A 27,809-nucleotide genomic window follows, 5' to 3' on the forward strand; every position below is an offset into this window, starting at 1 on the left:
CTGACCTTGCTGTGAAGGACAGCAGAGCCTTCTGCGTCCTCTAGTCATGGCTGTGTTTACCCATCCAAGTGGTTTTGAGTGATTAAAAGTTTGACAGCCATTAGGCAATTAAGTGAACAAGTTGCTTTAAAAATAACCAATTTATGCAAGAGTTTGTCAGAAACCATCTCCCCCATTGCTCAGATGAGTATCTTCAGCATCTCTTCTATTTGAAGTCCATTATTCTCCTTTCTTGGAGTTTGTCCCACTTGAGGAGCCCGTACATCAGTGCCTTCTGTGTGTTATGGAAAAGGGGTCATGTATATAGGAACGCCAGGATGACCAGGAATGAAAAGCTATAGCACTAAGTTATAGGATGACTTGAAATCCCTTTCTAGCCTCTGGAATTCTACTGAAAAGGAGGGATGGAGAACAGTGACGTGAAATGAGCTATGTATAGTTTAGTGTATTCGGGATCTTGGGAATAAGTTACTGTGATCTTTCCCAAATCATAAGACACTTTATAAGGCATTTGAAAAATCTGGGTGGATGGGAATAATAGACACATTGTAAACCAGCTAATTCCATAGGCTGGCCTCAGTAGAGTTTCCCCCCAATCAGTAAACCCATAAAAGTTTGCCTGAATCCCTCTCACATTCATCAGTGCCATATTCTGTTACTTTGGTATATTTTATTTATAAGAAGAGAAAAAAATCTCCCTCTAAACTGTAGTCCTAGTTTTCACATAAACACAGTTACTTATGAGCTCAAACTGAGCACTTGAAAGGAGAGGAAGAGATGATCGCTGTTGCCTCAGTTCTGTTCTCACGTGGATGTGTGAGCTGGTGCTCAATTTCTCATGATGGCATATCCAGTGAAAAGCTTCTCAAGGACACTGATCTTCCCTCCAGAGAACTTGCCTATGGACCCTGTGCTGGGCTCACTGTCAGTAATTGACACTTTCACTTCCCTTTCACTCAGTTTTTTTTCTTTTTCTTTTCTTTTGATATGGACCATTAAGTCTTTATTGAATTTGTTACAATATTGCTTCTGTTTTATGTTTTGGTTTTCTGGCGGGGAGGCATGTAGGATCTTAGCTCCCAGACCAGGGACTGAACCCGCACCCCCTGCATTGGAAGGCGGAGTCTCAACCACTGGACCACCCGGGAAGTCCCTCTTTTTCTTTTTTAATTGAAGTATAATTGATTTACAGTGTTGTGGTAGATTCAGGTATACAGCAAATGATTCAGTTATACATATATATATTCTTTTTCATATTCTTTCTCATTATAGGTTATTTCAAGATACTGAATAGAGTTCCCTGTGCTATACAGTAGGACCTTGCTGTTCACTTAGTTTCTTTTGATCCCAGATCTCATCCAGGTGGTTGCTGCCAAGGTATAGCTCCATCACCATATAATAAGAGATGTCTGTCTCCAGTGTTCACACAGCTGGGTAATTTTAGGGTGTTTAACCATTTGCTGGATCCAAGATTCATACTTTATATCCTTTAGAACATAAAAGTCTCACTTGCTTTCTTCTTGTTGATGATTTTGATGGCTACCTACATCACTGGAGATGTAAATGATGCCCAGTGAAGATTAACTAATAAAAACAGCCAAAGCAGGCTCAGTTAAACACACACACGTGTGCACACACACACACACAGACATACAACAGGGAGAATGCATAATGATAGACATTTTCTAATGTAATGTAATCTTGTTAAATTGGGACATGAATGAGACACCTTATTCTTATGTATACCTGAAGCTGAACTTTTTAGAAGGTCAGAATTGATAGTAGCTATACTGAAATGTAATTATATTTCAGCAATCTATTAACTACACTGTTGTGGACTTTTCTGACGTAGCGGTCAACAAAGCTGATAAGGTTAGCCTTTTAATTGTAAAGGACACATTTATCAATAAAAAATTAATAAATGGTTTACATCTTAGAATGCGTATCAACCAAAACCAAAAGACATAATTAGTTCAGAAAGAAAAATAGTTAAATATGGAAAGAAATCCTATGCACCAATTAGCTACAAGGCATTCTAGGGAAGCTCGTTAAAATTCCTCCTTAATTGTTTTCTTTTAATAGTTGTTAGTTTGACAGCAAGAATTTCTCCCTTTGTTTTTTGTAGGAACAGATAAAGAGGCATTTTATTTGAACAAGAAAACCAAATAGAAGTTATGCTGTGATTGTTTTTATCTTGTTTTTTTGGATTTATTTTTATCAATTGTGAAAATGAATTGATTTTAATATATATTAACATGGTTAATTGGGATACACACACACACACACACACACACACACACACACACACACACACACACAGCTTTTCCATCACTTTGGCAAAGAGCCCTTGTTGATCATTTTGCCCACTAAATATGTCCCAACCGTCATGGTGTGAGAGAAGGTCATCTCCAGATCACAAGAGATCTTCCTGCACCGTGCAGGCACCTGAGATCCCTTTGTTTCCTCTCCAGGGCTGGAGGTGACTGGGGCTGGTGACAGAAGCATTCACCATTGCGTCCACTGCTGCGGGCATCCTCAATGACACCATCCTCTGTAAAGCATCGGTCTGTGGCCCCAAAGAGGTAACTTGTGACCACTAACAGTTGCTGCTCTTGAATTCTGTGCAGACATTTCTGAAGCCCCCGGATAAGGCAGGTACCAACGCTTCCTCTCTCTTCCCTTGCTCTCTGTCCCTGCTGTGTGTGCTCAGGCATGCAGGATGCTCAAGCAGAATCAGCATGTGTATTATTAACCTAACATGGTACATGATGTCAGTGAATGGCTTGCAGTTCCCTTGACACCCAATCCCAGGCCTTGTACAAAATTAACATTTCTCTTCACAGAGCAGATAGTCAGACCATGTGTTAAAGGCCTTATCAGGGAAAAATCAGCTAAATTATAATCAGGGCCTCTTGACTTGCTTTTTTAAAAAAATAATATTCTTTATATTTTAGGACAGAAAAATAGAACAGGTACATACCCATATACCTCCCTCCCCTGTCTATGGTGTCTCCTATTACCTCTTGCATTAGTGTGGTACATTTGTTGCAATTAATCAACAATAGATGTTGATACATTATTATTAACTAAATTCCATAGTTTACATTAAATTTCACTCTTTGCATGGTACAGTTTTACGGCTTTTCACAAATTTATAATTCCTTAATGACATATATGTTGAGTATCTTTCTGTATGTTTATATGTGCCATCTGTATATCTTCTTTGGGGAGGTTTCCAGGTTTTTTGTCCATAGTTAATTGGATTGTTTGTTCTCTTGTTGTTGTGTTTTATGAATGCTTTGTATATTTTGAATACCAGTCCTTTATCAGATATGTATTTTGCAAGTATTTTTCCCCAGAACTGCTTTTGTAGAGTTGGAAACAGCTCTCTTTCTCCCTAAAAGATATTATGCTACATATATAGGTCAATGAAATGCAATGAGCTGCAAACTTGTGGTAAGGGCTTTAAAAGTGCTGAGGTTACATTGATGCCTGAGTATATATAACCTACCTTACTGCTTTTTATTGTAGCAGAACAATTATTTTTTGCAGTCTATTCTGGAAGTATCTATTTTTATAGTTAGGCAGACTTAAACTACAGCTAAAAGCTGGCTAGATTTTGCATCTTAAAAATCCTTAATGTTTAAGGGATAAAGATGACTATACATTTAAATTCCAAAGGGAAACTTGATATTCACTGTTTAAAGGCCAAAGACTATTTTTTCTAATCATATTCTAAATACAGGGTTGTATAGTGCAAATCCTTGTTACCACTTTAAAATACTGGCTGCCACACAGCTAGTGGCATGTCATAGTGGAAACAATTTCTTACCTTGCTTAGGAAGATGAGGGCTGTATTGTGGCTCGAGAGCTCATGTTGGATCAGATACTATGGCACCCAGGCTCTAGAGCTTTCAAGCCCCCCACTCAATTCTGCTACCTCTGACACAATAGCAAAGATTGCTCCTCTTTCTACTCAAGGAAAACTTTATGTATATAGAATGTTCTTGCTGGGAAACATTGGATGACATGAGTTTTTTCTTTTCGTTAGAGAAGGTTGTATTTTCTAGACTGAAGGAAACAAGGTCATTTTTTAGCTAGAACAGTCAGCATTTTCCATTTTTCTTAGTTGTCCTACCATAAACCTGCTCCAGAGGTGATGAATGTTGATGAAATTCGGTTAATAGTTATCCAAATAACATGTGATGTTTGTTTTTTGTGGGGTGGTGGAAAAACACAACATCTTATGACATTGATCATCTTCAAAAAGTGAATCCCATTTCAGGAGGAAATAAATTTGAAGAAACAATATCATAGAGGCTAGGAAGTACTCTCCCAGAAGGCTAAGGAAAGGTACTTGGTCTATGCCTTGAGATCAGGGTTTTTTATGAAATGGAGAAATCAGTCTTATTGACCACAACTTGGTGTTTATAAAAGTCTTTAAATCATCGAGCTCGGGCTTAATACTCTGTTGAAGTTATAGCAGCTTATCCTATTACATATTAGTGCTTTTTATTCTAGGAAGAAATATAATTCAGTATTTTCCATGCACCAAGTATTAGCCAGGACAAGCTCATTGCTGTAATGAACAATTCCAAAGTCTTAATGGCTTAACACAGTAAACATTTACTTCTTGCTTATGTCATGGTACAGTGTAGGCTGAAGGGACAGTGTGTGTGGAGGGGTCTACTTCACATGGTCATTAAGGTTCATTCATCTGAAAAGTCCCCCATCTCCAGGCCTTTGGAAGCCTCTTCTGGATCTTCTGCATCTGGCCTGCAATGGGAGATGAGAAGTGGGAGGATTTTTATGGATCAGGCTTGGAAGTGGCAAACATCCTTTCTGGCCCTTGTTCCACTGGCCAGTCACAGAACCCCACCTATCTGTGCGGGAGGCTAGGAAGTGTAGTCTCAAAGTATGCCCAGGAGGAAAATAAAACAAGATTTAATGAATCAAAGTCATCTCTGCCACTTATGACTACACACACACAAATCTGTGGAGAGAAGATGAAGACCTCGGGGAACCCTCAAAATCAGATGAAATTTCTAGTTACATTGCTTATTTAGCCTCTTTCTACACTTTTGGGAATAATTTACTTCATTGACTTGACTTCTTGTATTTTTGGAAATCAGAAATCTAAACCTCAACTTTTCCCCTGAATAAATGGTCATCCATGAATGCATGTACTAGAAGATTTGGGAAGTTTAAGCAAGATGTCCCCTGAGTGGGATCCCACAGTGCTGGATGGTTCTTATTCACTCCTGTCTTCTGCTGATATCTTTTGAGGTGGTGGCAGAGACATGAGAGGGAAAAAGATACAAGATTTGTAATTGCAAAGCACAAATAATGGACTTGAACTAGTGTTTACTTTGGGCCTATGATTGAAGGGAGAGAAGGAGCAAAAACCCTCTTAAAAAAGCCACACACTTTCAAACCTGACATCTGACTAAACTATGGATTGCTGTTATTGGGGATTAGCCCAAATTGACACCTTGAAAACATTCTGGGGTCAAGAAAGTTCCACAAACAGTTCTTAAAGTCATTCTCTTGGCACCTCGTAGAATCTTTTCGGAAAAGAAAATTTGCTCAGGGCCGCTTTTTCTGTTTGGGAATATATTACTTTTATGGACACCTCCGCTCCCAACTGAAGTCAATCCTCAAATATGAAAGCCACTGCAGATCTAAGGAGGCAGTTTCCCTCAGGGCTGGATTTGCAGCCTGGGTTTAAATGTCCTGCTGCATTGAAAAAGCGTGGGAGAAATCACAGATGCAGCGCTCTGGTGAATGGTTTCCAGTCTGTGGAGAATAAATAGACTTCCGGAGAGAGGGAGTATTGGAAAAGTCCCAGTGTTCATCACGTGGGTTTCTGTTTAGAAAACCATTGTGCCTAAGTCATCCTCCTGGAATTCTGCTGCCCTCTTAATTGTCCTTGTATGAAAAAGGTGTAAGTTTTTGGCCTTTTTGATCCACTAAACCCCTTCTCCCTGAATCAATGGCAATTTAATGAGACCACTAACCACAAATCAACAAGACTTTTTTTTGTTTTTTGGCCGTGTGGCTTGTGGGACCTTAGTTCCCCGATCAGGAACTGAACCTGGGCTCTCGGCAGTGAAAGCACAGAGTCCTAACTGCTGGACTGCCAGGGAATTCCCGAACAAGATTTTTCTCTGTCATATGAATGTCGGAACATTTAGCCAAGTGGTGCTGACTGGCGGTACAGGGCAGTGGGCAAACTTGTAGGCAGTTTTGGGGTAATTTTGGCTTACATAGAACTACTACAGAATCATAATCTATGTGAGATCTGTGCCTACACTCATTTTTTAGTTTTAGGTTGAAATTAGAAAACCACAAAATCATGTTAGAATCATTGAGTGACACTCAAGGTTGTTCTTCAACAATGATGGAGAAGGTTGGAAATCAGAAAGTGTCAAATAGTTGACAGTTTTTACCCAGGACCCTCAATTTGTGCCACCAGAAAATACCTGCACAGAGAACTCCATACTCCAGTGAGACATTTTTCCTTTTCTTGTTGGTATTCTTTTTGGAGCCAGCCACACAGACAGTAACCCTGCCTGTAGGTGACAGTGATTGTTTTTCTTATTGTTTTGAAGGTTACAGGAAAATAAGAAGCAATTTCTGAGGTGGAATAAAGCAGTTTGTGTGTGTGTGTGTGTGTGTGTGTGTGTGTGTGTGTGTGTGTGTGTGTGTTTGTGTGTGTGTGTGTTTGCCTGTGAAGCTATAGGTCTGAATAGTATCTAATTAAAATCTAATGTAGAGTCAGTAGCCCTACTGTTGTGTTGAACAATTAATGCTTGATAATGCTAAGGAAATGGTCTTCTAATACTGCTTACTCACTTTCAGAGGATAACAAAGGTGTTTCTCAAGAGTGTGTTTGCCTCTCCTTCTAAGACTGGAGCAGAGGTAGGGTTTGTGTGGGTCAGTTCAGGGACTCTTTGGCTTTAAACCCATGGTCACTCTTGGTTTTCCAAACTCCCCTCTCCCCCACCACTCCCATCTCTAAATCACCTACCTCAGGTAGATCCTTATGAAAGGATCCCCTCTTATCCCAGAAAGGCACAACTTTTATTATACATATTTTCTTATGTTTCCTCAGAAATACAGTACTTTCTTCTGTAGAGTATATAGTGCCCGAAGTTAAGAAATACTAAGCTTTCCACAGAGGTGCACACATTCTGTCAGTCAAGCGCAAATCACCACCTCAATAACCCATAATTGTCACTGACTGTATAGTTCACACCTAACATGTAATCATCGCAGACAATGGCTTCATAATTAGCACCCTGACAGACTAAGGCAAGAAGTGTAACAATGGAGGGGGGTGTGCTGTGTAGACCAGTTGCCAATGCTACAGGCAAGTGGATCCACCCTTCCTTGGGCCAGAGAGGAAGGTTACAGCTTCCTCCCTCTCCCACTAATAAAACATGCATCTGCAAGTGTTCAGATTGATCATGACTCTTCCAGTGCCTAAAGAATAATCATCTCTGGTTGCTCTTTGGGGAGAGAGCATTCCCACAGTGCAAAGTTGATGCAGCAAATTATAGGATGTGTGGGCAATTTAGAAGTGAGACTGAAAGAATCCAAATTGTAAATTCCTGTTCCTTTAGAGTGACAAGTTAATTTTAAATGTGTAGACATCATCCTGGGTAAGGGAGGCCAGAAGCTTTCCCCAGAACCTCCTGTGGTTCAGATTTACTTCTAATGGTGGATATACTCAGGTTGGAGTCATTTTGCCCTGGTGACCATCAGCATAGGGAACACTGAGCTGACAAGGAGGCTGTGGACAAAGGCTGTGGAGGTGGGTGGCCAGTGATGTCTGACCCAGGTGTTCTAGCCTCTGACACCATCGCTCAGGGTTTCTTGTGACTAGGAATAGATCCCTGCAGAGTAGGAGTCTAAGGTTCCCCCAGGGGCCTCCTGTCTCCATCCTTGCTCTCTTGGGCTGCTCCTTCCTCTAAACAGAAATACCATCCTTCACACTTCTCTCTCTGACTCTCATTAATCTGTCCTTCCATCCAGTATATATTTGCTTGGCTACCAACTAGCCCTGTTCTAGGCAGTAGGGACACAAAGATGACAGGGCACAGCCTCTTCCCTCAAGGAGTTCAGTGGGGGACAGATATGTGAACAAATAATGTCAACACAGTAGAAGAAGCAACATGCCTAGTACTGTGGAGGCTCAGAGGGGACTTGGTAACTTTTTCTGGGGGAGTTGGGGGTGGGTAGCTTGGAAGAAGAGTTGATGTTTGAGATGGGTCGTGAAGGAAGAGTAGAAGTATGCCAGGTAGAGATGGAGGAAAATTAAGGTGCTCATTTGGCAAAGTTTAGAGTTTATTGTGTAGGCAACATCAATCCATTCTAAGCAGGAGGGGACATGGTTGGACTATTAGAAAGATAACTCTAGCAGTAATTTAGAGGGCACCTTAAAGGACTTTAAGACAAGGAAACAATGAAGATGAGACATCATAGTCTGGTAGGCAAAAGTGAGGACCTGAAACAAGGTGGTAGTTCTATGTGTACAAGAGAGCGTGGATAAAAACGAGTTCTCAGAGGTGGAATCGACAGTTGTTGATTGTTGACAATATTGAGTGCTCCTATCCATGAACATGGAACATCTCTCCATTTATTTAGTTGTTTTTGATTTGCATAGGTACTTTTATCCCTCTTGATTTACCTTTGTGATGGATGGGATTTGGGACTCCATGGCTTTTCATTCAAGTGTCTGGGTAGATGTTGTAATTATTCATTCATTCAATAAATACTTACTGAGCCCCTTGTGTAACACATGTAGGTAATCAAGATAAAATTACTCTCCTCAAGGCCAGAAATTTTAAATTTTAGCTGGGCACAAGAATCATCTGGGGAGATTTTTGAAATCACAATGCCCAGGTTGCACTCCAGACTAATTATATTGGAATCTCAGATGTGTTTTAAATGTTCCCCAGAGGATTCCAAAGTGTAGCCAGGGCTGAGAGCTGCTGCTCCACGGCATCACAAGCTAGTCAGTCAACATGTCATTGCAAAACAGTGTGATGAGAGCTCTCAACAGAAATTGGGACATGGTCCCCTGGCAGTAGAGAGCAAGATCATCAGTTCTGCTCTCCAGCTCAGAGTGGCTGTCCTAAAGGAGTTGCTGCTTTAGCTGAGGCTGGGAGGGTGTTTTCAGGAGTTTAAGTGGGGTGGGCATTCTATCCAGGGAGCAGCCCCTGCAGGAGAATGTGCCAATACAGAGACTAGTTGAGGAGGAGCAGGGGGAAGGACACAATACTTTCCACTTTTGGAGGATGATGGGCCCATGGGACATTCAGGTAGAAATGTCAGCATCAGTTGGATACATGAATCAGGAGAACTGAGGTCTGAAGATACAGTTTTCAGAGTCTCAGGTTGGTGGCTGAAGCCATGGGAGTATAAAGGTAACTCAGGAATACTGTGTGCAGCCCTAATGGGTGAAGAAGAAAAGAGGGAACTTGCATAGTAACCCCTTCATCCTTCCCACCAAAGTGCCCGTCTCCTCCCCTCCCCACACTGTCCCCTGGAGTTCTGGGATGACTGGAGGGCTTGGATCTGGGTGAGGAGGGAGGATGGAGTGGGGAAGGTTGTGGCTAATGTGTATGCATAGCTGTGCTTTAATATTGTGAGCTCCTGGCATAAATTGTCTCATTTAGCTTTGCATCTCCCCACAGAGTCTAACGTAGAGAAGAACTTCAATAAGTATCTGTTGAATGAATGCATGTGAATAAAGTTCAATAAACCTCATGTTTTGCTTTTGGAAACATACACATTTATAATATAATGGTAGGGCTTCTATTAGACAGACACAGGATGCATTTCTAAGAAGCAAAGATGCTGAAAAATTTGGCTAGGGTGTTTTTTTAATGCTGGCGTAGCATAAAACACAGCAGATATGGGTCTAGATGTGTGAGCTGGACAGGATTCTGTGTTCATTGTTTATTTAAATTATTCTGAAAATCATATCAGGTGATGATAAATTTACCTCGGTCCTTCATCTGAAAGCTTTCATTATATTTTCAATATTATCATTTGCTCATCTCTTCAAAGCTGATTTACCTTTTTTAGAAATTAAAGTTTCTATTAGTAAACAAGAAGACTTTAAAAATTGTCCATGTGTTATCAATGAGTAGCTATAACTTCTCTTCCATATGATCATTATGATTTTTAGTTATCTTTAATTATCTTTAACTTCTTCTTGAAACTCAGGCTTTTAGATAGTATGAGCACTTTCATTAACTATATTAAAGCTCATTCATCCAGAGTCTATTCATTGTAAGCCAGAAGGTATAAAATATGAGTATTGAAAAATCTGTTAAATGTATTCCTCCCCAAGTACGGCCAGGAATATTCTGCTTAATAGGATGACAGACTGATTTTGGGGTGTGCTTTGGTTCTCTGAATACTAACACTCCTACTAATACTAATACACTGACACTAAAGGCAATAACAAATAAGTCTTTTCTTTTGTTGGGGCAGCTCTGGGCCCTTTGAGATAGAGGGTTTCCGCACTTGGGCACAGTGCCTCCAGGGTCATGTGGATGGTGGGGCAGAGTGGTTGGGAAGGCCTGCTTCAGGGTCCTCAACCTTGGCCTCCCTGGGGCTCCCATCCCAGGCCCCTTGAGGGGTGGCACAGATTAGAGCTGGAGTCTTAGGGGCATTTCTCCCAAGCAGCACTGTCACTACACTTGGGCAAAAGAGCAGAATCTCTATGAGGATAAAGGCAGCTGAGGCCTGTCTCCTGCCACTGCTGATACCCTCTTACCAGAAGGGAGCTGCTGAACAGACTTGGCCTCCAACCTTGGCAAGATTGCTAATCCCTGCTCTGGTACAGAATTTACTTTCCTTTCATTCTTATTCTTTGAGATAACATTGTATTTCTTTAAAGGCATAATGATTTCAGAGTCAAGTTGATATCCTCAACATTGGCAAGAAATAGCCCTTGTTAAAATTGAATAAGTGACGTGAATTATTTATTCTCTTCACTGAAGAGAAGATGCACTCACAACTTTAGTTAAATTCTTCTTCTATTCTTTCGGTACTGTCTCTGGAGACCTTTGAACTTTTCTTTCCAAAATTACCCTAGAACCAAAGGCAGAAACCCGTCTAAGCATAGAGGAAGCCCCCGATCTCGTGAGGAGCAGTGTGAACAGACTGGAATCCTCAGTCTCCAGGATGAGACCCATGAGGATCTGCTGATATGATTTGCTTTATGGCATAAGGCAGTTTTCAGATGTTGTGTTTCTGTGAATGCTATTCTAGGGTACAGATTTATTCGCAAATGTTTTTATTGGATTCTCCCAAGAACTAGTTGATAAACTTCAAAGTACCAACATTTCTGTGGTTATAAAACAAGTGTCAGAGTGTTTATCAGGTTATTGTCTTGGTGTCATTTCTACTCCCTTTCCTAGCCCCGTTTCCGCCTTAATTCAGAAACAAAATTCAAAATCTCATAATCAAGTACTTATTATTAAACATAAAAAGGATTACTAGAAAAACAAACATCTTGAAAATGTCTCCCAAATCTGACCAAAATCACTTAAGTAATGCGGATGACAAAGAGACTCAAGTCAGATTTCTTAACTACAAAGGATGCAGCGTATCTTTCTCAGAGGAAATGTTTTGAATCGAATTTTCAATGGATGAGGCAGTTGAGGTTTCAGAAATCAACTGGTTCATCCCAGGTGATAAATATAGTTGCTAATTTTCTTTTGTGTGTGTGTGTGTGTGTGTGTGTGTGTGTGTGTTTTCTACTAGGCTCCAGATGGAAAAGATCCCATAGCCCTTCTCATTTTTCACCTATGAATAGTCTCCTTCCTCATAATCCAGTTATTTCTGGTTCCCTTCTTTCCTACCATGTGCCCACTGGGATTTCCCTGCCCTTACCTTAAATAAATCTGAGCTCCTCAGGAACCCCCCTTGTCCCATTTAGAGGTCATTGCACCCAAACATGTTGTTCTGCTGCTTTCTTTAGTGAGTGACTAACGGTCCATGTGGGGCATCACAGAGATGTCTGTTGCTCAAAAATTATAATCTCCCTCTTCTATCAAGGGGACAGAGACGCATTTCATAAAACCTTTCAAAACTGGTTAAATTGGTGATCATTAAGATGGCCAGCACTATTCATTGCTATCTTGGGCTGTTTCCCCGTTAATAAGAAAAATCTTCCACTCACTTCTATTTGTCATTTATGACAATAACAGACTCTTGGTGAGGAGAAATGTGACTTTCTGCTTTTAAGCTTAAGACTAATGAGCCCTTCCTTAAACCTTGCCTCCTGAGTTTCCCGATGCATTGTTTTTCCCTCCTGGAGAATATTTCAACGATGGTTTGGGTTCTTTTTTCTGTTTTTTGTTTTGTGAGAGGACAGCATGAGCATTCATGTGACTGGCCTGCTAAGGACACATGCATATTTCAGTGATAACTCCCAGGGTCCACTCTCCTCCCACTGGCCTCAGACAGCAAAGCTCTTCATTTTGGGGTTAGAACTTCTCTCTGGGCTGTGGCACATTTCTGAGCCATATCATTCATGTTCACTAAAGGAGAAAATTCTCCTCCCCTTGTGGGAGGCTCTGGACTCTATCTCAGTTAGGCAACATTTGCTGGTTTCAACCATGATGTTCCTGCCGTGGGGTTTCTGTGGGTGTCCTGCAGAGAGGTCGAAAACCCTCCCGGGTACTCACTGTGACTTTGCCTCTGAGAGACTGCGGGGGCCCCTCTGTTATGCATCCTGACTTCTGGTGTCTGTAAACTCTCCTGGTACCTATACTGCCTCTAATTTCCTCTGGGGAGTCATCCTTTTCCCTCCCCTAGTGCGTGTGATGTAGATGGTGCTGATCCCAGTGGTGGGTATGGGTTCTATGTGTAACCCAGCTCCTCAGAGCCTCTCAGCCACAAGGGCTGCTTCAGGGACCAGCCTTGAAGCAGAGAGTCCATAAGATGCAGTTAGAACTTTCCTGGGCTCCTAGGAGACACGCAGGGGCCGTCCTTGGATTTGTGAGGAGAGGAAGCAGTTGCTGTGCGCATCCTGCATCCACGTGGAGGCTGAATCTGGAGCCAGTGCCAAGGGAGCAACGCTGAGGAGTGAAGAGTGAGAAATTGGTCCCTGATGACATTGTTTGAGCCTTGAATCAAGCTATATGAAGCTAGTCTTCTCTGTTGCACTGCCGATAAATGATCTTTTCATGTTTAAAGTGGTTTAGGAGAGACCTTCAACATGGCAGAGGAGTAAGATGTGGAGATCACCTTCCTCCCACAAATACATCAGAAATACATCTACATGTGGAACAACTCCTACAGAACACAAACTGAATGCTGGCAGAAGGCCTCAGACCTCCCAAAAGGCAAGAAACTCCCCCACGTACCTGGGTAGGGCAAAAAAAAAAAGAAAAAACAGAGACAAAAGAATAGGGATGGGACCCGCACCAGTGGGAGGGAGCTGTGAAGGAGGAAAGGTTTCCACACACTAGGAAGGCCCTTCACTGGCGGAGACGGCGGGTGGCGGAAGGGGGGAAGCTTCGGAGCCACGGAGGAGAGCGCAGCAACAGGGGTACGGAGGGCAAAGCAGAGAGATTCCCACACAGAGGATCAGTGCTGACCAGCACTCACCAGCCCAAGAGGCTTGTCTGCTCACCTGCCGGGATGGGCGGGGGCTGGGAACTGAGGCTTGGGCTTCGGAGGTCGGATCCCAGGGAGAGGACTGGGGTTGGCGGCGTGAACACAGCCTGAAGGGGCTAGTGTGCCACAGCTAGCCGGGAGGGAGTCCGGGAAAAGGTCTGGAGCTGCCGAAGAGGCTGGAGACCATTGTTTTGGGGTGCGCGAGGAGAGGGGATTCAGAGCACCGCCTAAACGAGCTCCAGAAACGGGCATGAGCCGCGGCTATCAGCGCGGACCCCACAGACGGGCATGAGATGCTAAGGCTGCTGCTGCCGCCACCAAGAAGCCTGTGTGCAAGCACAGGAAACTCTCCACACCTCCCCTCCTGGGAGCCTGTGCAGCCCGCTACTGCCAGGGTCTGGTGATCCAGGGACAACTTCCCTGGGAGAACGCACAGCACGCCTCAGGCTGGTGCAACGTCATGCCAGCCTCTGCCGCCGCAGGCTCGCCCCGCACTCCGTACCCTTCCCTCCCTCCCCCCGGGCCTGAGGGAGCCAGAGCCCCCCAATCAGCTGCTCCATTAACCCCGTCCTGTCTGAGCGAAGAACAGATGCCCTCAGGCGACATACACGCAGAGGCGGGGCCAAATCCAAAGCTGAACCCCGGGAGCTGTGTGAACAAAGAAGAGAGAGGGAAATCTCTCCCAGCAGCCTCAGGAGCAGCGGATTAAGTCTTCACAATCAACTTGATGTACCTGCATCTGTGGAATACCTGAATAGACAATGAATCATCCCAAATTGAGGAGGTGGACTTTGGGAGCAAATGTAGACTTGGGGTTTGCTTTCTACATCACATTCGTTTCTGGTTTTATGTTTATCTTAGTTTAGTATTTAGAGTTTATTACCATTGGTAGATTTGTTTATTGATTTGGTTGCTCTCTTCCTTTTTTTCTATATATAGACATATATATATTTTTTCTTTTTCTCTTTTTGTGAGTGTGTATGTGTATGCTTTGTGTGATTTTGTCTACATAGCTTTGCTTTTACCATTTGTCCTAGGGTTCTGTCTGTCCATTTTTTTTTAGTATAGTTTTTAGCGCTTGTTATCATTGGTGGATTTGTTTTTGGTTTGTTGCTCTCTTTCTTTCTTTCTTTTTAAATTAATTTTAATTTTTAAAATTTTTAATAATTTTTTATTTTAATAACTTTATTTTATTTTCTTTCTTTCTTTCTTTCTTTTTTTCTTCCATTTCTTCTGAGCTGTGTGGCTGACAGGGTCTTGGTGCTCCTGCTGGGTGTCAGGCCTGTGCCTCTGAGGTGGGAGACCCGAGTTCAGGACATTGGTACAACAGAGACCTCCTGGCTCCACATAATATCAAATGGCAAAAGCTCTCCCAGAGATCTCCATCTCAGTGCTAAGACCCAGCTCCACTCAACGACCAGCAAGCTACAGTGCTGGACTAAAATTGGAGCAATACAGAGAAGATTAGTGTGGCCCCTGTGCAAGGATGACACGCAAATTCATGAAGTGTTCCATATTTTTGCTGGAGAGGGTGTGGAGGAAAGGGAACCCTCTTACACTGTTGGTGGGAATGTAAATTGATACAGCCACTATGGAGAACAGTATGGAGGTTCCTTAAAAAACTACAAATAGAACTACCATATGACCCAGCAATCCCACTACTGGGCATATACCCTGAGAAAACCATAATTCAAAAAGAGTCATGTACCACAATGTTCATTGCAGCTCTATTTACAATAACCAGGACATGGAAGCAACCTAAGTGTCCATTGACAGACGAATGGATAAAGAAGATGTGGCACATATATACAATGGAATATTACTCAGCCATAAAAAGAAACGAAATTGAGCTTTTGTAGTGAGATGGGTGGACTTAGAGTCTGTCATACAGAGTGAAGTAAGTCAGAAAGAGAAAAACAAATACCGTATGCTAACATATATATGGAATCTAAAAAAAAAAAAAATTGTTCTGATGAACTCTGGGACAGGACAGGAATAAAGACACAGATGTAGAGAATGGACTTTAAGACATGGGGAAGGGGAAGGGGAAGCTGGGACGAAGTGAGAGAGTGGCATGGACTTATATGTACTACCAAATGTAAAATAGATAGCTAGTGGGAAGCAGCCGCATAGCACAGGGAGATCAGCTCGGTGCTTTGTGACCATCTAGAGGGGTGGTATATGAAGGATGGGAGGGAGACGCAAGAGGGAGGAGATATGGGGATATACGTATGCATATAGCTGATTCACTTTGTTATAAAGCAGAAACTAACACACCATTGTAAAACAATTATTCTCTAATAAAGATGTTAAAAAAAAAAATAAAGTCGTTTAAGTGGTTTGAATGGGATGTTTGGCCACTTGTAGCCGGAACCCTGTCTGCTAGACTCATATGGTAGCCAAGAAGTAGCGCGTGTGTGTGTGTGTGTGTGTGTGTGTGTGTGTGTGTGTTTTCTTTTGATTTTTCAGGAATAGAAAAAAAGATGAGGACTGACCCATTCCAAAAATGCTCACCAGTAGATTACAGAATTATTTAGAATGACAAACTAGAATTAGTTAATTTTTAAAAAAAGTTTGTGAGAAAATAAAAAAATAGAAACATCTAGGAAAAAAAGACTTCTAGGTACAAAGGTCACTAAAAATTACAGCAAAACGTGAGTTTTTAAATACTTGTATCATTTATTTACTCTTACCCACAGGTATTCCAGGGTATTTTCACAGTTTGATCCTTTCTGTCGGCTATGAAATAGTTTGGTACAAAATACAGTTTGGCGTATTTAATAGACTTTGTTTGGGAATGTGGTTTGTCCTTTGACCTTGGGCAAGTTTCTTCACCTTAACATTTGAGGGATATTATTCTGGACTTAATGTATGTGAAGCTCCTAGATTGGGGCCTGGAATAAAGGAGGCAGTCAAACGTGGGAGCAGCTGCTGTTTATTATTACTACCCATACTCTGGTCACTTGCTAGAAATATGAGTCACCCTCCCCGTGTGCCTGTTTTCACTAGTCCTGGTCAGGAAGTGCCTCTGGCCTGTTGTTGGTCTTCCCTGATGGTGTGGAATTAGCTGCCTTGCATACTGATTGTAACTAATGACAAAATGGCCCCTCCTGGAAATTCTGTATTTCTCCTCACCAGTCATTTCTGGACTTCTGATTTTTATTATCAACAAAGAAGAACATAAAATACAGTTACTTAAGGCAGAACTGGGAGATGAAACAACAACAGGAAGTGATGGATTGTCACTCCCCTCTGTGCAAACTGGTATGCTCATAATCCTCAGGTTATTTCCTGCTGAGCAATACTAAAAAATATAAAATTGTGCGATGGTTAACTAATATTATTTTATTATGTTATCCCACGGATGGCAAATACAAGACTTCTCTGGGGCCATCTCCCAGTCCCCTGATAATCTTAGCCCCGTTTCTCACTGAGCCTTAGCTTGGGCTTAGATTCCTTCTCAACCCAAAGCACCAGAAATGGGATGCTTGAGTTGGAAACTTTTTTCCCCCTTTCATCCTTGGGCTTCTGCATTTTGAGATTTTATTACTGAAGTTGCTTACATATTTTGAAGTGTTTTAAACTTTTAATTCTCTACATACTTTGGATTTCAGTAGGAGAAGGGATTATTTGTACAGTCATGAGGCTAGAAGCATCTGGTCCCATGACTCAGTTTCCTCCTTTAGTGAAAAGGGACTGTCTTTCTGGGGTTGCTTTCTTTTTTTTTTAAAATGTTATTGGAGTAGAGTTAATTTACAATGTTGTGTTAGTTTCAGGTGTGCAGCAAAGTGCTTCAGTTATACATATACATATATTCATTCTTTTTCAGATTCTTTTCCCATATAGGTTATCACAGAATATTGAGTAGACTTCCCTGTGCTATACAGTAGGTCCTTTTTGGTTATCTATCTTATATATAGTAGTGTGTGTATGTTGGGATTGCTTTCTATCTTAGCCCAACATATGAGAACAATAGAAACAAACAAAAACCCCCCATACAAAATAGGTAAAAAAGAATATAAATCTAAAAAAGCAATGGTGGCAGATAAGAGTCTGAGAGGAGAAAATCAGGGAAGAGATGTCATAATCAAAAATTCTGGACTCAGTTTGGATTCATCAATAAACATGCAGTGGGACATCTGCTAAGTGAAACACTGCGATGCAGAAATAAACAAGAATAGTTCTTGCCTTTGAGGAGCTCACAGTCTGGTTAGGTGGTGGATGTGTAGAACAAAGCCCGTAAATACCAGGCACTATGGCAAGTGCTGTGTTGTGTCTGAGGAGAGGGAGATTGTAGGATTGAGTGTCTGAGGTGACCTGATCACATTAAATAAAGGGGTCCCTGCTGATGCTGCCTCACACTCCTTGTTTCATAACCCACAGATTGGGTATTAATAACTAGGTGAGTTGTTACTTGACTTTCTCTTGTCCTGTGTGAAGCTCTAGTATTCCTGGTAAGTCTGAGGAACCAAGTGTGGTGATGAATAGTTCAAAAACTCGGGCTCTGGAATCCGACAGTCCGAGCTTTGAGTCTTGACCTGTGGCTTACTTGCTGTGTGACTCTGGGAAGGTCAATGACCACTCTGGCTCCAATTTCTTAATTTAGTAATTATTGTGGGAATTAAAATAGAGAATATCTCTGAAGTATCTGAGGCACCTTAGGTGATAAGTAAAAAAATTTATTCTTGTTGATTAATTTTGTTGTCTTTATTATCAGGTCAATGATGTTGAACTCTGCTTCAACAGTTGTGCTTTATTTGTCCACTTCCAATTGGAAGTTTATTGTTTCAAATTACAAAGAAAAAGATGAACTTAATTTGGGACCAAGAGACAAGGATTGGGGACTTGGCAATGGTGGGGGGAGACTTTAGACTTTGTGTTTGGGTTGGGAGATAGGGGTTGAGCAATAAAGATTCTGATGGAAGGAGCAGAACCACCAGAGTGGAGCACAGTAGAGGTCCAGGAAGGATGGCTCTAGCTTGGGGCTAGAAGATGAAGAAAACTGACATGGAGAAAAGTCTGCTCCTAAGCGTTCTCCAGAGGGCCAGAGAAAACTATCGTAGAATTTTGGAACAGTTTTGTTGATGTGTTGACAGCTAAGGTTAGAGAGGTGTTTCCTTCTGAAAATCCCAAGTGTGTAGAGAATGAGTTCTTGCTGAATATTTCAGCTTTAGTGTAACTTCTTCCGGCATAACCAGTGTGTGTGTGTGTGTGTGTGTGCGCACGTGTGTGTGTGTGATGTTTGTTTCTTGGCTGCGTGGAGTTGATTGTATCCTAAATAAGTGAGATCTGAAAGGATAGAAGAAACGATGCAGCAGGGGGCAGGTAACCACAACAGTACTTTTATTTGTTTTGTGAACCAGCAGTCAGCAGAGCCCAGCACACTTGATTGATGGGGAGAGCGCATGGGCAGAGGCGACTGTAATGCAGTGTTCTCAGAATTTGGCTCCATCTCTACCTGGTGACAGCAATTTGGAGTTGGGTAAAAATTCTAGCCCATCAGGATAAGACGGTCACTAAAAGCTGTCTAGAACCTGAAAATTCCAAATAAGTGATGAGAGGAAGCATCAAAAAAAGACATTTGCACTTCAAAAAACAAGCAATAAAAATACCAATTTCCCAAACAAGTAGACTAGGTGGCAATATTACTAGTTAACATTTCCTCATATGTTTCAATAAGTAAATCTCTGAATTTGGTATTATCTCCATTTTATAGTCTCAGAGGCTTGGGGTAGCTTGCCCAAAGTCACCATCTGGTTAGGGACCAAGCTTGGATTAGAACTGGGTCTGACTGGTACTAGAGAATGAACTCTTAACCACTCAGCTCTGCCTCCTTAAAAGATGACTCACCATAGTAGTCCTTACACACACAAACACACACATGCACACACACCCCAAATTAGGAGTTGGTAGCTGAAATAAGATCAAACCATATCTTTTAAAGATTATATCTGAGTTTGGGATTTACATATACACACTACTATATATAAAATAGGTAACCAACAAGGACCTACTGTATAGCACAAGGAACTCTACTGAATATTCTGTAATAACCTAAATGGGAAAAGAATTTGAAAAAGAATAGATATATGTATAACTGAATCACTTTGCTGTACACCTGAAACTAACACAACATTGTAAATCAACTCTACTCCAATTTAAAATAAAAATTAAAAAAAAAAAAGACACTGACCCATCCAAAAAATAAATAAAGATCTTATCTGTTGTGTAGGACAAATGCCATACTTTCCACAGTGTACTTTTTTTTTTCCCCCTCTGGGATTGGTGTGTTTTTTTTTTTTTTAAACTTTGGGTTTATTTATTTATTTATGGCTGTGTTGGGTCTTCGTTTCTGTGCGAGGGCTTTCTCTAGTTGTGGCAAGTGGGGGCCACTCTTCATCGCAGTGCACGGGCCTCTCATTATCGTGGCCTCTCTTGTTGCGGAGCACAGGCTCCAGACGCGCAGGCTCAGTTGTTGTGGCTCACGGGCCTAGTTGCTCCACGGCATGTGGGATCTTCCCAGACCAGGGCTCGAACCCGTGTCCCCTGCATTGGCAGGCAGATTCTCAACCACTGCGCCACCAGGGAAGCCCCACAGTGTACTTTTTTATTGGAATATGTGGATAAATAACTAACTTTACCTAGTCATTCATATAATCTTGTTGGTAGAGCAACAACGTCCTTTTTTTTTTTTCTTCCTGGTGCAACATATCATTTAATTTCCTTTGACAGGTTCAGGTTTACTCTTCTTTTTTTTTTTTTTTTAACATCTTTATTGGAGTATAATTGCTTTACAATGTTGTGTTAGTCTCTGCTGTATCAGAGTGAATCAGCTATATGTATACATATGTCCCCATATCCCTTGCCTCTTGCGTCTCCCTCCCACCTTCCCTATCCCACCCCTCTAGGTGGTCACAAAGCACAGAGCTGATCTCCCCGAAGCAACAACTTTCTAATCTAGTTTCTCTGATGCTAAAATTCATTTGAGCAACTCAGGTCCTAGTGACTTTCTATGGCAGGGGATAAGCTAAAATTCTTCTGGATGACTTCACTGCTGGGAATGCCCTTCTCCGGCAAACACTGCGTGTAATATTAGAAGTCCTGGGAGCAGATAGGCTTGCAAAATGTGAGGAGCACTTGGCTCGTGAGCAGGGAGAGTATGGTAACCCTCAGACTGCCACTGGTACAAAGTGTCAGAGGAAGCGGTACATATTACAGGGAAGCTGGAAGAATTAAAAAAGGGGGATTTGTATCATCTATTAATAGTCTGTTTTATTTTTTTAATTTTAATTTTTTAATAGTCTCTTTAAAAAGTCTGTCTTAGTAAAGCAAAGAATTTTCTTCACAAAATCAGAAAACTGGAGGCTCAGAGCACACGTGTGTTCCAGATCCTTCTTAAATATTACTGAATCTGCAGATGTCTGTCTCCTCAGTCAGTACAGGAAGTGCTGGTCAGTTGTGAGGAAAGGTCAGCTGTCCACAGCACAGAACAGTTCTGGGTCCTGACAGTCACAGAAGACAGGGGACCGGACAGGAGTCAGGACTGCAGCAAGGGCGTGTGCAGCTGGGGTGCAGGGTGGCTGCCACCCTCCTCACCCTCCTAAGCCTCTGGACACGACCTAGCTTCTGTGACCTGGGGGCCAGAACCGCGGACAGTGCAGCAAGGAGCCTGTTCTCAGTCTTCGATGGAGCCCAGGGCTGAAGGGGTACAACACTACAAGGACCATCCTTGTGCCTTCAGAGAATTCAGCTGACATCTGGGAGGTCTGTGGGCAGGGACTCCGGAACAGGATTGCATATGCTCTTACAGAAGCCACCTCCCCACTGCATCTTCTCCCCAAACTTTACCCCCCAAGTGAGAGAGGCAAGCCACAAATATTATGGATTCTTTAAGAACCTTAATATTTGCCCCTCTTCTATGGTTATTCATAGAACATGTCATCAGTTTCATTTAGATGAGAAAAATCTGAAAGCATTGTTTGCTCTGGTTATATATTAACACCTCACTTTTCCATTTCGCAGAGTTAGTGAGTGGGGATGTGTGTGGGTGTATGTATGTAAAGGTAGACACATGTGAATAGGAATACATGTTCTCATTAATCCCTGTAACTTTATAAAATAATATTATTCATATATACATATGTAATACATATACCTCTATACATATGTACATATCTACATACACATTAACTTTATAAAATGACATGCCTATTTTATTAAAGAAAAAACTGGGACTCGGAGAAATTGACTGACAAACTTGAAAAGTTGGCGTTCCTGAGAGGCACAGCCTGGATGAGAGCACAGGGCTTCTGACCAAGTCCCAGGCCCCTTGACCACTCCCCTCGCCCCCAGTTTCAACTCAATGTCAAGCCCACTGACTGCCTTCTCCAGGCACGCTTGAGTCAGGACTGTCCTGGGATGTTTAGCCACCTGGCACAAGTCATCAAAATAAGAAAGTCAGGAGACAGACAGTTTTCAGGGCATTAACCCACTGTGGTCCCCTTTGCCTGGCAAAGCAATAAAGCTATTCTTTTATACTTCACCCAAAACCCTGTCTCTGAGATTCAGTTCGGTGTTCGGCATCAGAGACATGCATGCAGAAGGTGGAAGCAAATGAGCTGGCTGGGTGCTGAGGATGAGGCTCCATAGAGAGGAGATAAAAGTCCCTGTGCTTCTCACTCTCTGGGATTCTCTGGTAATGTTTCAGCACCTTCAACTGAACTTCTGTGCTTTTTGCAAGAAGCAAGATTGGGGTTAGTCTGTTAGCAGGGAGCTAAGCTTTTACAGAGGCAGTGAGTACACAAAGCAGCGAGAGCAGCCCCGCCAAGCTCGCTTCTTTCCCGGGAACCACACTCAGCATCTGAGCATTGAACCGCTGGTTGGGGTCAAGTTCAGCTTTGCTCCAGCGTCTCGTTCTCCTGGGATGAGTCGCCTCCCATAGCTGAGTCTGCGCCTTGTGGCAGGACCATCAAAGGGGCAAAGGAAACAAAGAGATGGGGCAACTCTTAACGTTTTGTGTTGAAATGGGTTGACCTCCGCTCCTCAGAGTTCCAAAGGCCAAAGTTCCAAAGTCCATATGAGGGCAAGACTCTTCCCAGGGGTTTTCTCTGATGATGGCAGAGGAGTAAGACGTGGAGATCACCTTCCTCCCCACAAATACATCAAAAATACATCTACAGGTGGAAAAACTACTACAGAACACCTACTGAACGCTGGCGGAAGACCTTAGACTTCCCAAATGGCAAAAACTCCCCATGTACCTGGCCATTTGGCTGACAGGGTCTTGGTGCTCCAGCTGAGCGTCAGGCCTGAGCCTCTGAAGTGGGAGAGCCAAGTTCAGGACATTGGACCACCAGAGACCGCCTGGCCCCACATAATATCATTCAGCAAGAGCTCTCCCAGAGTGCTCCGTCTCAATGCTAAGACCCAGCTCCACTCAACGACCAGCAAGCTACAGTGCTGGACACCCCATGCCAAACAACTAACAAGATAGGAACACAACCCCACCCATTAGCAGAGAGGCTGCCTAAAATCACACTAAGTTCACAGAAACCCCAAAACACACCACCAGATGCAGCCCTGCCCACCAGAAAGACAAGATCCAGCCTCATCAACCAGAACACAGGCATCAGTCCCCTCTACCAGAAAGCCTATACAATCCACTAAACCAACCTTACCCACTGGGGGCAGACACCAAAAACAATGGAAACTATGAACATGTAGCCTGCGAAAAGGAGACCCCAAACACAGTAAGTTAAGCAAAATGAGAAGACAGAGACATACACAGCAGATGAAGGAGCAAGGTAAAAACACACCAGACCAAACAAATGAAAAGGAAATAGGCAGTCTACCTGAAAAAGAATTCAGAGTAATGATAGTAAAGATGATACAGAACCATGGAAGTAGAATGGAGAAAATACAAGAAACATTTAACAAGGACCTAGAAGAACTAAAGAGCAAACAAACAATGATGAACAACACAATAAATGAAACTAAAAATTCTCTAGAAGGAATCAATAGCTGAATAAATGAGGCAGAAGAATGGATAAGTAACCTGGAATATAAAATAGTGGACATAACTACTGCAGAGCAGAATAAAGAAAAAAGAATGAAAAGAATTGAGGACAGTCTCAGAGACCTCTGGGAAAACATTAAATGTACCAACATTAGAATTATAGGGGTCCCAGAAGAAGAAGAGAAAAGAAAGGGACTGAGAAAAAATTTGAAGAGATTATAGTTGAAAACTTCCCTAACATGGGAAAGGAAATAGTCAATCAAGTCCAGGAAGCACAGAGAGTCCCATACAGGATAAATCCAAGGAGAAACATGCCAAGACACATATTAATCAAACTATCAAAAATTAAATACAAAGAAAAAATATTAAAAGCAGCAAGGCAAAATCAACAAATAACATACAAGGGAATCCCCATAAGGTTAACAGCTGATGTCTCAGCAGAAACTCTGCAAGCCAGAAGGGAGTGGCAGGACATATTTAAAGTGATGAAAGGGAAAAACCTACAGCCAAGATTACTCTACCCAGTAAAGATCTCATTCAGATTCAACGGAGAAATTAAAACCTTTACAGACAAGCAAAAGCTAAGAGAATTCAACACCACCAAACCAGCTTTACAACAAATGCTAAAGGAACTTTTCTAGGCAGGAAGCACAAGGGAAGGAAAAGACCTACAATAACAAACCCAAAACAATTAAGAAAATGGTAATAGGAACATACATATCGATAATTACCTTAAATGTAAGTGGATTAAATGCTCCCACCAAAAGACATAGACTGGCTGAATGGATACAAAAACAAGACCCGTATATATGCTGTCTACAAGAGACCCACTTCAGACCTAGGGACACATACAGACTGAAAGTGAGGGGATGGAAAAAGATATTCCATGCAAATGGAAATCAATAGAAAGCTGGAGTAGCAATTCTCATAACAGAAAAAATAGACTTTAAAATAAAGACTATTACAAGAGACAAAGAAGGACACTACATAATGATTAAGGGAACAATCCAAGAAGAAGATATAACAACTGTAAATATTTATGCACCCAACATGGGAGCATCTCAATACATAAGGCAAATGCTAACAGTCATAAAAGGGGAAATTGACAGTAACACAATAATAGTAGGGGACTTTAATGCCCCACTTTCACCAATGGACAGATCATGCAAAATGAAAATAACTAAGGAAACACAAGCTTTAAATGACACATTAAACAAGATGGACTTAATTGATAATTATAGGACAGTCCATCCACAGACAACAGAATACACTTTCTTCTCAAGTGCTTATGGAACATTCTCCAGGATAGACGATATCCTGGGTCACAAATGAAGCCTTGGTAAATTTATGAAAGTTGAAATCATATCAAGTATCTTTTCTGACCACAACACTATGAGACTAGATATCAAATACAAGAAAAAAACTGTAAAAAGTGCAAACACATGGAGGCTAAACAATATGCTACTAAATAACCAAGAGATCACTGAAGAAATCAAAGAGAAAATTTTAAAAACCCTAGAAACAAATGACAATGAAAACACGACGACCCAAAACCTATGGGATGCAGCAAAAGCAGTGCTAAGAGGGAAGTTTATAGCAATACAATCCTACCTCAGGAAACAAGAAGAATCTCAAATAAACAACCTCACCTTACCCCTAAAGCAATTAGAGAAAGAAGAGCAAAAAACGCCCAAAGTTAGCAGAAGGAAAGAAATCGTAAAGATCAGATCAGAAATAAATGAAAAAGAAATGAAGGGTACGATAGCAAAGATCAATAAAACTAAAAGCTGGTTCTTTGAGAAGATAAAAAGGATTGAAAAACCATTAGCCAGACTCATCAAGAAAAAAAGGGAGAAGACTCAAATCAAAAGAATTAGAAATGAAACAGGAGAAGTACCCACGGACACTGCAGAAATACAATGGATCATGAGAGATTACTACAAGCAACTATATGCCAATAAAATGGACAACCTGCAAGTAATGGACAAATTATTAGAAAAGGACAACCTTCCGAGACTCAACCAGGAAGAAATAGAAAACATAAACAGACCAATCACAAACACTGAAATTGAAACTGTGATTAAAAATCTTCCAACAAACAAAAATCCCAGGACCAGATGGCTTCACAGGAGAATTCTATGAAACATTTAGAGAAGAGCTAACACCTATGCTTCTCAAACTCTTCCAAAATGTAGCAGAGGGAGGAACACTCCCAAACTGATTCTACGAGGCCACCATCACCCTGATACCAAAAACAGACAAAGATGTCACAAAAAAAGAAAACTACAGGCCAATATCTCTGATGAACATAGATGCAAACATCCTCAACAAAATACTAGCAAACAGAATCCAACAGCACATGAAAAGGATCATACACCCTGATCAACTGGGGTTTACCCCAGGAATTCAAGGATCCTTCAACATATGCAAATCAATCTATGTGATACACCATATGAAAAAATGGGAAGATAAAAACCATATGATCATCTCAATAGATGCACAAAGAGCTTTTGACAAAATTCATCACCCATTTATGATAAAAACTCTCCAGAAAGTAGGCATAGAGGGAACTTACCTCAACATAATTAAGGCCATATATGACAAACCCACAGCCAACATCATTCTCAACAGTGAAAAATTGAAACCATTTCTTCTAAGATCAGGAACAAGACAAGGTTGTCCACCCTCACCACTATTATTCAACTTAGTTTTGGAAGTTTTACCCACAGCAATCAGAGAAGAAAAAGAAATAAAAGGAATCCAAATTGGAAAAGTAAAACTGTCACTCTTTGCAGATGACATGATCCTATACATAGTGAATCCTAAAGATGCTACCAGAAAACTACTAGAGCTAATCAATGAATTTGGTAAGGTAGCAGGATACAAAATTAATGCACAGAAATCTCTTGTACTCCTATACACCAATGATGAAAAATCTGAAAGAGAAATTAAGGAAACACTCCCATTTACCATTGCAACAAAAAGAATAAAATACCTAGGAGTAAACCTACCTAAGGCAGACAAAAGACCTGTATGCAGAAAACTGTAAGACACTGATGATAGAAATTAAAGATAACACAAACAGATGGAGAGATATACCATGTTCTTGGAATGGAAGAATCAACATTGTGACAATGACTCTACTACCCAAAGCAATCTACAGATTCAGTGCAATTCCTATAAAACTAACAATGATATTTTTCACAAAACTAGAACAAAAAATTTCACAACTTGTATGGAAACACAACAGACCCCGAATAGCCAAAGCAATCTGGAGAAAGAAAAACGGAGCTGGAGGAATCAGGCTCCCTGAGTTCAGACCCTACTACAAAGCTACAGTAATCAAGACAGTATGGTACTGGCACAAAAGCAGAAATATAGATCAATGGAACAGGGTAGAAAGCCCAGAGATAAACCCATGCACATATGGTCACCTTATTTTTGCTAAAGGAGGCAAGAATATACAATGGAGAAAAGACAGCCTCTTCAATAAGTGGTGCTGGGAAAACTGGACAGCTACATGTAAAAGAATGAAATTAGAACACTCCCTAACACCATACACAAAAATAAACTCAAAATGGATTAGAGACCTAAATGTAAGGCCAGACACTATCAAACTCTTAGAGGAAAACATAGGCAGAACACTCCATGACATAAATCACAGCAAGATCCTTTTTGACCCACCTCTTAGAGAAATGGAAATAAAAACAAAAATAAAATAAATGAGACCTAATGAAACTTAAAAGCTTTTGCAAAGCAAGGAAACCATAAAGAATAGGAAAAGACAACCCTCAGAATGGGAGAAAATATTTGCAAATGAAGCAACTGACCAAGGATTAATCTCCAAAATTTACAAGCAGCTCATTCAACTCAATATCAAAAAAACAAACAACCCAATCCAACAAAGGGCAGAAGACCTAAATAGACATTTCTCCAAAGAAGATATACAGACAGCCAACAAGCACATGAAAGAATACTCAACATCACTAATCATTAGAAAAATGCAAATCAAAACTACAACGAGGTATCACCTCACACCAGTCAGAATGGCCATCATCAAAAAATCTACAAACAGTAAATGCTGGAGAGGGTGTGGAGAAAAGGGAACCCTCTTACACTGTTGGTGGGAATGTAAATTGATACAGCCACT

General features: G+C 41.4%; 1 long non-coding RNA gene and 1 other non-coding gene across 7 annotated transcripts in view; both read left to right on the forward strand.

The window, feature by feature from the left end:
* LOC103002909 (uncharacterized) overlaps nucleotides 1–27,809 on the forward strand; it is a 324,489-nt gene that overhangs the window by 110,310 nt on the left and 186,370 nt on the right. For 5 of the 6 annotated variants that reach the window (XR_009005216.1, XR_009005217.1, XR_009005214.1 and 2 more), the window contains one exon: nucleotides 2,472–2,655. This is a non-coding gene — a long non-coding RNA (uncharacterized LOC103002909). The remainder of the gene's footprint in view (nucleotides 1–2,471; nucleotides 2,656–27,809) is intronic. The other variant, XR_452308.3, reaches the window with a different exon arrangement.
* Nucleotides 15,063–15,165, forward strand: LOC130704800 (U6 spliceosomal RNA). Its single transcript, XR_009005286.1, has one exon. It is a non-coding gene; the product is annotated as a U6 spliceosomal RNA (small nuclear RNA).

This window comes from Balaenoptera acutorostrata, chromosome 14, assembly GCF_949987535.1.
Source record: "Balaenoptera acutorostrata chromosome 14, mBalAcu1.1, whole genome shotgun sequence".
NCBI lineage: Eukaryota > Metazoa > Chordata > Mammalia > Artiodactyla > Balaenopteridae > Balaenoptera > Balaenoptera acutorostrata.